General features: G+C 40.2%; 1 protein-coding gene across 1 annotated transcript in view; it reads right to left on the reverse strand.

Moving 5' to 3' along the window:
• The window catches only part of astn1 (astrotactin 1), a 448,006-nt gene that overhangs the window by 106,573 nt on the left and 329,753 nt on the right, over positions 1–11,680 (reverse strand).

Below are 11,680 nucleotides of genomic sequence, written 5' to 3' on the forward strand. Positions count from 1 at the left end.
GATGTAGAGGAGCAGCGGTTCTACTCTGAGCTCCTCCCACGTGACCGAGCTCCTCACCTTATCTCTAAGGGTGCGCCCGGCCACCCTGCAGAGGAAGCTCATTTTGGCTGCCTGTATCCGGGATCTTGCCCTTTCGGTCATGACCCAAAGCTCATGACCATAGGTGAGAGTACATACAAATCCATCAAATGCACCTAGACTGTGTGTGTGTCAGGAATCGGCGTGTTATGCTGCCGAAAATGTTGAGGGTGAACTCAATTAAAAGGCCAGACGAGGAAATGTAAAACAAAACTGTCTCTTTAATAAAAGAAATAATGCTAAACAAAACCATACAAGACACGGTGAAACACAAAACTCACAGGTCGGTATAAACAGTCCGAGATCAGAGCCAGCAAACACATACAGCAGAGGAATCCAAATACGTAGTCCAAAGGGAAGTCCGATAATCATACACGGTGACAGTCCGAAGAAAGAGGGCAAGGCAGAACAGAACAGTCAGAGAAACAATCCCGGTCAAAAACACAAAGTACCAAAACCGAAAAATGCTGGAGAGTCAGAGCTGGCGTCTAGAACAATCTGGCGGGGACTGGTGGGTGAAGGCTGCTTATAATGCGGTGCAAACTATAATGAGCAGGTGAAACTAATGCGAGTGATGAAGAAAGAAGACCAAAACTGTGGTGAAACAAAACATTTCCTAATGCACATTCCTTTGTTTGCATGCTCTTCTTTACTTTCTGTTTTCTCAGCCTTATATTGTTTACTTGCCCTTTGCTATTGTCTTAGATAAGGATATGTACATACACATTGAGAGCTGCTGTACCAAACTCAAATTCCTCATGTGTCCAACACACCTGCCCAAAAAAAGCCAATTCTGATTCTGATTAAAGATCCCCAGAGGATGCTTTGGCAATATCCTAATATTCATTATCTTGTTAGAAATTAGTAAATCAGTCAGATAATTATTAGACAATGTGTTGAATCAAATGTGTTAGTAATGCAATTTAGTAAGATTCAAAGTCTGCTCCAGTCTGCTCTGTTTCAAGGTTAGCAGTAAGCCATGCCACTAATTGTTTTCCTGTATTAATCTTGTGTTGGAATACCATGTCTGAATAAATAAGTGAATGTCTTAGCTACACACCACGTGACAACACACATTGAGCTTCCTCATTTTGTTATGACTAGGTAACACACAGCTGCTCCAAGCCTGTGGAGCTCTAGATAAGAGATGGAGTCTGCTGGACTGACTTCATCTGTGTAAAGGGGTGGCCCAAAACTGATAAATGTATTAGGCTCTGTGTTTCCGGGAGCTCCTCTCTCCAGCAGCCAGAGTTTGTGTGTCTCGGGAGGAAGGAACAACCCGGGTTGTGTTCTGTAATCTTTATTTGTGGCTTTAAAAATAAATCAGCACTAAAATGCAGAAAGACGGACTCCTTCGTTATTCAGATCTGTCCAATTAAAGAACTGGGGTATAACAATAAGGTAATAAGTAAACAAGATAAAACTAAGAGAACAAGAAAAAAATGCACAAAGAAAAGGAAAGTGCATTAGGAAAATAAAAAATAAAAATAAAGTACTTTAAATATAATATATGAGTATTTACACAGTAGTTAGAGTTTTCAGATAGATATCTACACAGGTATGCTTACAAGGCATTGCACTGAGGGTTGTCATTCTGTTATACAGTGATGGGTTAGGTGTTCATCAGAGGGATGGCCTGGGGGAAGAAACTGTCCATGTGTCTGGTCATGTTGTTTTGGTGTACAGTGACCTGTAGTGCCATCCAGAGGGGAAGGGTTCAAACTGTTTGTGTTCATTATGTAAGGGGTCTCCAGAAATCTTCTGTGCCCTCCTTTTGACCCGTGAGGGTTACAGGCTAGCACACCAGGTTCTTTTCTATAGTCCTGACTGTCAACTGGAGTCTGTTCCTGTCCTGTTTGGTTGCTGAACCAAACAAAATCATTTTATGCCTAAACTGAATATCATAACCAAAACATAAGTCAGAGAATGTAGTATGAACACAAAAAACCCTGCAGTAGCACAGTCATCACCATCATAAGCAGTTAGTGATGTAGGTTATACAGTTAGAAAATGCCAAGTCTCGCACTTCCCACTGAATTCTGCTTTCCATCTATTTACTCACGTCGCTGTCCTTGCCACCAACAGGCCACAGTTAATGCAGGACAGCATTAAGATTCAGTGGTAGCTATCCTGAATCTCTACAGCATCTATGCTCCATTAGTACTGCGACAGTTGCCACAGTTTATTGTATTTTGGGTCAAGTGGAAATAAATGGCAAATTTTCCACAAAGCCATCTCAATCAACAGGTCCCAAGGTCATTTCTTCTGATATGTACACACCGTGCTCATGAAGTAAAAACAGCACAGCAGTAAGTCACTTTGGCAAAAAAGTGAATGTTAAATAAATTTTGACATTAGCTTTGTTAGTGCTCTTGAATGTGAATTAATTTAAGATACAAACACAAAATAGGAAATAACAATACAGCATCAGAAATGTCTGAAGAAATCCTTTCAGAGCCACGCATGACTTCACCTTACTGCATCTTAATGTGGCTGAAAAAAACCCTCTGCAAACATCACTAGCTACTGACTCACATTTAACACAAGTATCAGCCCAAGGGGAGATAAATGGCTCATTTTGGACTCATGCTGCTGCCTTTCTTTTGTTAAAGGAATACATATATTGTAACTTCATTATAAAAAAGCTATTATTTTTCAAATATACAGTAAGAATATCTAAAGCAGGGAGGGGAACTGGTTTATGTGCTGCTGTGTATCATAGGATTCTAGCCATCTAGCCATGTGCTGAATCCTGCTTATTAATGCAAGCACAAACCCCAGGGACAGTACTGAAGAAAAATACATAAAAAACAACCCTGGGCAAGGTGAAGGGAATAAACACACACATGCATGGACAGTGATATGAGACATTCAGTGCAGCCAAGTCAGTTAGAGTGTGATAGTAGCAGAGTACAGCCCTTGGACATGTTAACGGAGCCCTGCCCTTAGCTTTACCCTTCACTCTGTGTAATTCAGTCTCTTGCCCCTCCACCCCCCATTTTTTCTCTAACACTCGTCATTTCCTCTTGGAGTCGCCATCTCTCTGTTCCTGTGGAGCTATGTCCTGCTGTTTCTGTCTGTCTCTTTACCATCTGTGTGGGTCTTTTCCTTTGTCCCTCTCTCTTTCCATGGCCTTTGGGTGTGGCTATGTGCCAGCCATCGAAAGACATTTTCTGATAAATATTCATTATCGTCCCCCCTGCCTGTGTCTGTCTGAATGCTAATCAATTTCTCTAAAATTGGTGGCCTACTTATGGGTTCAGTGCCAATGCTCTGTCCTCTAAACTCCTCTGCTTAACTCCTTCTCCTTATTTTTCCATTCCTTTCCCTTCGGCTTCGTTATGGTCATATTTTCTCCTCATCTGTGCCTTTTTCCCCTTTGCTCATCTTTCGCTTTGTCTCCATTCTTGTCCGTTCCTCATTTTGTTATTCTGTCCGTCCATTTCATGTTTTACTTTATTTTTCTGGCCATATCTCTCTCCTCCTCATTTTTCTTTTCCTTTTCCAATCCCAATCTTCTTGATCTCTTTCCTCATCCTTTCCATTGTTGTATATTTTTCCTCTTGGTTTTGGTTATTCTCCTATCTCTGAGTTACAGCTCTTTGTTTCTCCTCTGCCTCTTTTTTCTTCTCTATATTTTCACCTATTCCATCATTTTTCTTTTTTTTTTATTTACCACATTTTCTGCTCCCCTCCTCCTTTGCTTCATCTTCCTTCCTCTTATCTCCACACCAGTACATTGGTCTACCCTTATTTTGTGTCTCTCCTCTCCTCCTTCTCACACACTCTTTGGTGAGCCACTATAAACTTGCTTGCCCACACAGGTGAAGGAAGACATAATCCTCTACCTTTCTCACATTCTGTCTCTTCTGTCCATGGCATACAGATGTAATCACTCAGTAGACAGATGCAGGCTGGAAGAGAGTGGGTGTGTAGAGGACAGTAACTTTGAAAGCTTCTATGGGAGCTTATGGATAATGAAGGAAGGAAAGTAAAGTAAGATGATCGGGCCTTCATGCCTTTAGCGTGAATCAGTAATATGGGATAATTTCTGAACATTGCATTATTTCTTTCAGGTTCCTAAGGCCCCAGGTTATATTCGCTTGGGAAATGGCAGCATGTGGTGGATTTATACAAGATGAGAAGAGGGAAGGAATAGATGCAGTGAAGGGATTCAAAAGGCAGGCAACAAAGACAACAGAAAGAGAACACAGGAAGGAAGTTAAAAAACATCAGGAGGTAGAAGGAAGGAAGGGAAGTCAGTTGGTGGAGAGCTGCTTTCTTGAAACTAGCAGTTCGATACAGAGACAAATGTGGACAGACGGGAGAAGAAGGACAGGAGGTGGGATGGAGATGAACTGGAGAAGGCAAACTGCAGGTTGGAGGAAAATGGGGGGGATTAAAGCCTTGGAGGAAATCAATGGCACTGGGTTGTATGTAGAAAAAAGAGAGCTCCACAGTCGAAACTGGTTGTTAGAGCCAGCATGAGTTTGCAAAAATGTGGTGATACATTGGGGGGTGGCTCTGTGGCTGAGGAGGTAGAGCGGGTCGTTTCCTAACCGGAGGATTAGCAGTTCCATTCCCAGCTTGTCCAGGCAACATGTCAAAGTGTCCTTGAGCAAGACATTGAACCCCCAATTGCTCCCGGTGTGTGAATGTGTGAGTGTTTGTGAGTGTGGATGGGTAAATGGCCAAGTAGTGTGAAAGTGCTTTGAGTGTGGTGCAATGCATAGAAAAGTGCTATACAAGTATAAGACCATTTACAGTAGGTAAAGAAGGTTGGAGGGAGGGATTAATAGGAGGAAAAAATAAAGAAATGAAAGGAATTTGAGGAAACAAGCAGCATATTATTTTCCAGTTAAATTAGTGGCCTTATCTATGGAAAGACCATTCTAATAAGCCTGCAATGAAACAGTGCCACCTGCCAACTCATGTTGACTGCTAGCTGCTTTTCAGGCAACTGCAGTGAAAGTGTAAGAATAATTGTAGTCATAAAGTGATAATAGAAAGATACACTAAAAATACATAATATTTGTCCCTTGAGTGAGATTAAAGCCATCAGTATTTAGTACCTTGATAGAGAATGAATGGGATGTGACCAGAAACAGGAAATGTTAGCTAACATTAACCACCATAGCCTACTGGTCATACCACTATATTTATTCTCATGTACACTGGTCACATGTCTGTCACCAGTGTGCAAACTACAAATGGGTTTCAAGGGAGCTCACTTTTTCGTGATCAGTCTAAATAACAGATATAGAATGTATGAAGCATGTCATTTTAGCTTTTTTATAAAAATAATTCCTATTGATGAGAAAATTAATAATAAGAATAGAAAAACAAATGTAAAACAGTGGTGTACATATTTTATATTTCAATACCACAGAGCCACAGAGAGCAATGAGGAGAGAGACAGAGACAGACCATTTTACTCTGTGCACCATCCTGTGTAAATATGTACACCTTTGTATTTCTGAGTGTTCAGTTTCATAAAATCATTGCCTGTTTTATTTTCTGTTTTACAAATGTGAAAAGGAAAACCAAGTCCAATTGCATGTGCCACAAAAAGAGGACTGACTGTGACACTTATGAGTTTCCTGCTCTTGCAGTAAGCATATTCACTTCCTGTTTACTGTGCCTACTGCCAGATTGTTTACAGATTAAGCTCACTGATTTTTACCTGGTCATTGAAACTGTCACATCCCTAGAAGCAAAGGCTGAGGTGGAAGTGTGGCAGCAAACCTAGACTGAAGCCTATTAATCAACCCTAAACCTAAACTTAAACATACAGTAGTTATAAGTCTTTTGAAAAGCCTCACTCTGAGTCTCTCACACACAAACTGGAAAACTCAAAAGCCTGTTCTGTTTGTTATTGTATACCGTCCACCTGCTCCTTATTCAGAGTTTCTAACTGAATTCTCAGAATTCCTGTCTGATTTAGTGCTTAGTACAGATAAAATAATCATAGTAGGCGACTTTAATATTCATGTAGATGCCGACAATGACAACCTCAACAATGCATTCTGTTCATTATTAGACTCAACTGACTTTTCTCAAACTGTAAATAAACCCACTTACTGTTTTAATCACACCCTTGATCTGACATATGGTATTGAAAGTGAACACTTAATAGTTTTTCCTCAAAACCCTCTTCTGTCTGACCATTTTCTAGTAACTTTTGAATTTCCATTAATGGATTATACACTATGTGGGAAACAATTCCACTACAGCAGATGTCTATCTGACAATGCCATTTCCAAATTTAAGGAAATAATGCCATCATTATTCACTTCAGTGCCATGTGCCAACACATTGGAGGGAGGCCACTTTAACTTCACTCCCACACACGTTGGTTATCTTGCTAATACTGTAGTGCTGCAGCCTCCCTACGTACAACACTTGATACTGTTGCCCCTCTGAAAAAGAAGGCAGTGAAACAGAGAAGACTAGCCCCGTGGTACAGCTCGCAGCTCCGCTCCCTAGCACAGGCTTCACAAAAACCAGAAAGGAGGTGGTACTCCACTAAGTCAGAAAGGGTTTTCCTAGCCTGGAAAAACATATAAAAAGCCCTTTGTACTGCCAGAACCACATTTTATTCATCACTGATTGAGGAAAATAAGAACAACCCCAGGTTTGTTTTCAGCACTGTAGCCAGGCTGACAAAGAGCCACAGTGCTGTTGAGCTTAACATTCCCTTAGATCTCAGCAGCAATGACTTCATGAGCTTCTTTACAAATAAAATCACAACTATTAGAGAAAAAAATATCGAATCATTCCCACAACTCTCACAGATGTGTCACTAAGTACAATGGCTTTAGAAACATCTATAAGACCTCATTTATATTTAGACTGCTTCTCTCCCATAGATCTCAACAATTGATTCATCTAAATCATCACTCATCACCATGTCTCTTAGACCCATCCTGATCAGGTTGCTCAAAGATGTTTTACCTCTAATCAGCATGTCCATATTAGATCTGATCAACATCTCTCTATTAACAGGATATGTTCCACAGGCTTTTAAAGCTGCTGTAATTAACCGACATCCAATCTCCTCTTTATTTCTAGAATCCTTGAAAAAGCAGCTGCTAAGCAGTTATGTGACCGCCTGTAGAACAATGATTTCTTTGAGGGTTTTCAGTCTGGTTTTAGAGACCATCATAGTACAGAAACCGCATTGGTGAAAGTCACCAACAATCACCTCCTAGCCTCGGACAAAGGACTCATCTCTATACTTGTCCTCTTAGATATCAGTGATGCTTTTGACAACATTGATCACAACGTCTTATTAAAGAGACTAGAACACTGGGATTAAAGGAACTGCACTTAGTTGCTTCAAATCTTATTTATCAGAAAGATTCCAGTTTACAAACTAAATGAACTTAATGTCACTCATGCAGACTAAAGTTAGTCATGGTGTTCCACAGGGCTCTGTGCTAGGCCCAGTTCTCTTCACTTTGTACATGCTCCCCTTAGACAATATTATCAGGAACACAGCATAAATTGCCATTGCTATGCAAATGATACTGATTTATCTATGAACCCAGATTAATCAGATCATTTGCTCAAATTTCAAGCATATCTTAAACATCCTCTCTCAAAGTGATGCTGAAAAACTGGCCCATCCATTTGTTACCTCCAGGCTGGACTACTGTAACTCTTTACTATCAGGATGTCCCAATAATTCCCTAAAAAGCCTCCAGTTAATCCAAAATGCTGCAACCAAAATCCTTCTCCTAACATACAAAGCCCTTAATGACAAGGCTCCATCATATCTTAAAGACCTCGTAGAGCCTTATCATCCTAACAGAACACTCCGCTCTCAGAGTGCAGTTTTACTTGTGGATCCTAGAGTCTACAGAAGTAGAATGGGAGGCAGAGCCTTTAGCTATCAAGCTCCTCTCCTATGGAACCAGCTCCCAGTCTCAGTTCGGGAGGCGGACACCCTCTCTACCTTTAAGATTAGACTTAAGACTTTTCTTTTTAATAAAGCTTATAGTTAGGGCTGGATCAGGTGACCCTGAGCCTTCCCTTAGTTATGCTGCTATAGGCCTAGGCTGCTGGGGGGGCCCTTTATGATCTGAGCTCCTCTCCTCCTCTCTCCTCTCCTCTCCTCTCCCTATGCTTCTATAGGTCACCATTACACATCACTAACTTTATCTCTCCTCTCTCCCGTAGTGTGTCCTCTCTCTCTCCCTGTACCTTCCTGCAGGTAGTCCTGGCTCTGGAACTCTATGTTTCTGATGAGCAGTCAATGGCCACATCAACCTGCCCAGTGTTTGTTGTGTCTTGTTGCTTTTCTTTTTTTCTCTCTCCTCTATCCACTCACCCCAACCGGTCGAGGCAGAAGGCCGCCCACCAAAAGCCGGGGTCTGTCGGAGGTTTCTTCCGTTAAAGGGAGTTTTTCCTTCCTATGTTTGCCAAGTGCTTGCTCAAGGGGGATTTGTTTGGTTTCCCCTATGGAATAATATTGATAACAGTATGGTCTAGACCTTACTTTGTAAAGTGTCCTGAGATGACTTTTGTAGTGCTATATACAAATAAAACTAAATTAAATTGAATTGAATTGAACTGAATTAAAACAATATTAAAGCTGCCTTGTTTTCTTTCTGGCATAAAGTATGACCTGTAGCCTAAATGAAAAATTGTGATTCACGTGCAGACTATGCAGACTTTTTCCTTTTGCTTTAAGGCACCTGACATGATAAAGAAAGACTGTTTTGGTGATCTTTGCATTAAAGTGAAGCTTACTGTAGCACTACACTTCAGTGGTGATGGCAATAATTGCATGCGGGCCCATATCTTTATTAAAATTAATTAGTGCTGAATCACCCTTATGTGTGACTCAATAATAATCAACAATAACCTATCTTTACGCTTGATACATGATGAAAAAATATAGGAAAACAGAAATAGCCTGTATGCCAAAAGCACATATTGCCAGTATTTTGAATCCCTCAAAATTTTGCAAATCATGTTTCCAGGGGAGCTTGTGTCTTATTAAGCAGATCCACGCTCCCCCTGGCTCCTCTGTACTTTGCACCATGTCTGTGACACCTTTGTTTTCAATATTCAAAGAGACATAGTAGATCAGAAGGATATTTGTTGGTACTGACCTTTTAAAAATCTGTACAAGTCCACAGTTACATTTATTAGCCTTATTTCATGTATTATATTGAGATGCATCAAATTTTAATTCCTGCTCTTTTAAATACCTGATAATCCATCTTAATTATTCAACATCAAATGCTCTCTGACTCCCTGCATGCCTCACTTCAGACTGCAACCTATAACCTTTCCATGGGTCATTACACACTAGCTCTGCACTCTTTGTTCAATCAAATTGTATAACAATGCACATAGTTCAATATCACACTGTTCCAATCAAAAACAAACACTGAGATGAAGCTTAATATGAAAGTCTGGGCTAGAATCTTAAAATATAAACCTGGCCATGTGTGTTTTAACAAAAAGGAAGAAAATGGAGCTACTAAGATAAATATTGAGACAGAGAGAAAAAGTGTCATCGATGCAGTTTGAAGTATGGCAACGTGAGACAGCGGGAGAATTCTTTCTGGTTTCAGGGAAAAGAAAAAATAACATAAATATCTGCTAGGGCACTGAATTAAATATGATCTCTTCTCCATGCGCCTAACTGCCAGGGAATCCACACTCAAGGACATATTTACAAAACCACAGCTGAATTTGTATTTCACTGACTGACTGATCTTTATTTTCATTGTTTTCCATCTCATTTTGATTCCCCTCTTCAGGATAGAAGGTAGGTTGTGAGGCTGGCTGCTGCTCTATTCATTAACATTCCCATCTATCCTCTTCCAGCATTTGTCCAATCTGTAGCCCTCTAGCTGTGATCAGATTCAGATGCTGGCACACTAAAGAAGGCAATTAATCACTCTAGTTAACATGCAAGATGTGGTAGTTGAGCACAAGGTGTAGATCTCTATACTACACCAACAGACTATTACATAATTCAAGCATTTTATGTACTATGTTATACTGGGAATAGATTTGCATCCATGTAGGCCTGCTGCTGAGAGAATACTGATCCTTGATATTTTGCCTTAACTTATCATTACATTCTCATATATACACAAATGGTTTTATTAGAACAAAGACTGAAAAAAATCAACTCTGCCCTGTTTGCCTAGGAACAAGTTCTTTCTAGAAAGTTCACCTTGCAGTAATAAACAATGACAACTGAACCTGAGCAATAGGCACACTGCTAAGTCTTTCAGACAGTTTTCCAATACTGTAAAAAGGACCATGGAGATTTTAAAAGGCTGGTTCTGGGTAAAGAGACTGGCAGAAACCTTAGCTTCAGAGTACACCAAATGCTCACCATGATTCATGAAGGTTTTCAGGGCTCCAGACTAACATTCCATACTGGTGGCACTGGTGCCAGATTTGCTGGCACCACCTCGGTTAATGCAAAAAGAATCAGTATTTTTCACAAACTATTTTAAATACCCTTATAATCCAATGTGCATAGCCTATACTTATAATGAATTTCAGAGAAAGGGAGACTTATGGAACATAATAAATGGGAAAACCACTTCCGGAACAGGTTTTCACCTCTTTCTGTATATTCGCTGTAGTTCTCTATATTCTAGCTGTCAATAAGATGATGATGATGATGATGATTAGCCTATTATATTTCAGTTTTAGAATAAATTTGTGCCATTTGTGTAAGTGATTTATTTTGTAGCCTGTCTTCTTTTTGCTCTTTGGTGATGTCTGTGCTGGACATCTTGCACAGTTCAGCTCTCTCACTCATTTGGCTAGTGCCAGCTCATTTTTGGGCTAAAGTTACTATTAGCCTACTACTTCAAGATGGATTATTAACTTCAACCTGGGACTTCACTATACATGAGTGGCACATATGTGTGGCTGAAGTCTTTGATTCATTCAGTCTACAATGATTCGGACCTCCCAGCAGCGTCTCTCGTCAGAACAGCTGTCTGTCAGCAGGAGGACAGCGCGGTCTTCAACAGGCTGACTGACAGCAGAAATGCAAAAATAGCTTTCATGTAAGCTCATGAAGAGATTCAAGTAAAAGGTTTCCAACACATAAATAGGCACATAACAGATGATCTACCTAATATAAACTGTGTCCTATAAAGTATTACTAAAGCAGTTTCTGAGTATTTTTACACTAAAATATGTTAATGCAGGTGTATCTAGTCTTGTTTAGAATGATACATACATTTTACACTTGAGCTACCAAACTACCAGTCTGTGTCTGCTAGTTCTGTGACCTCTATACTACACACCATTCAATGGCCATTATCAGTTGTTAATACAGACATGGCTGTGCACCCATGATATGAAGGTGTGTTCTAGTGGCTGTCCTGACACAAACCATGGAGTGAATTTGATGATGCAGTAAATCAAGGGAGAAAGTCTACAGTAGGAGGAGGTTGTGGGGGATGGGTGGGTCAGAGAACATGAGAATTTTCTTGCAGGCAAGTGGCGTTGGAATCCACTGTGAAACGATGTGTATCCATGACCAAGTTAAACAAAGCTGCAATCTTTTGCTAAACCTAACCAAGAAGCTTTATTGCCTAAACTTAACCAAAGA

The sequence above is a fragment of the Monopterus albus genome, unplaced genomic scaffold (assembly GCF_001952655.1).
Source record: "Monopterus albus unplaced genomic scaffold, M_albus_1.0 scaffold133.1, whole genome shotgun sequence".
NCBI classification, from domain to species: Eukaryota; Metazoa; Chordata; class Actinopteri; order Synbranchiformes; family Synbranchidae; genus Monopterus; species Monopterus albus.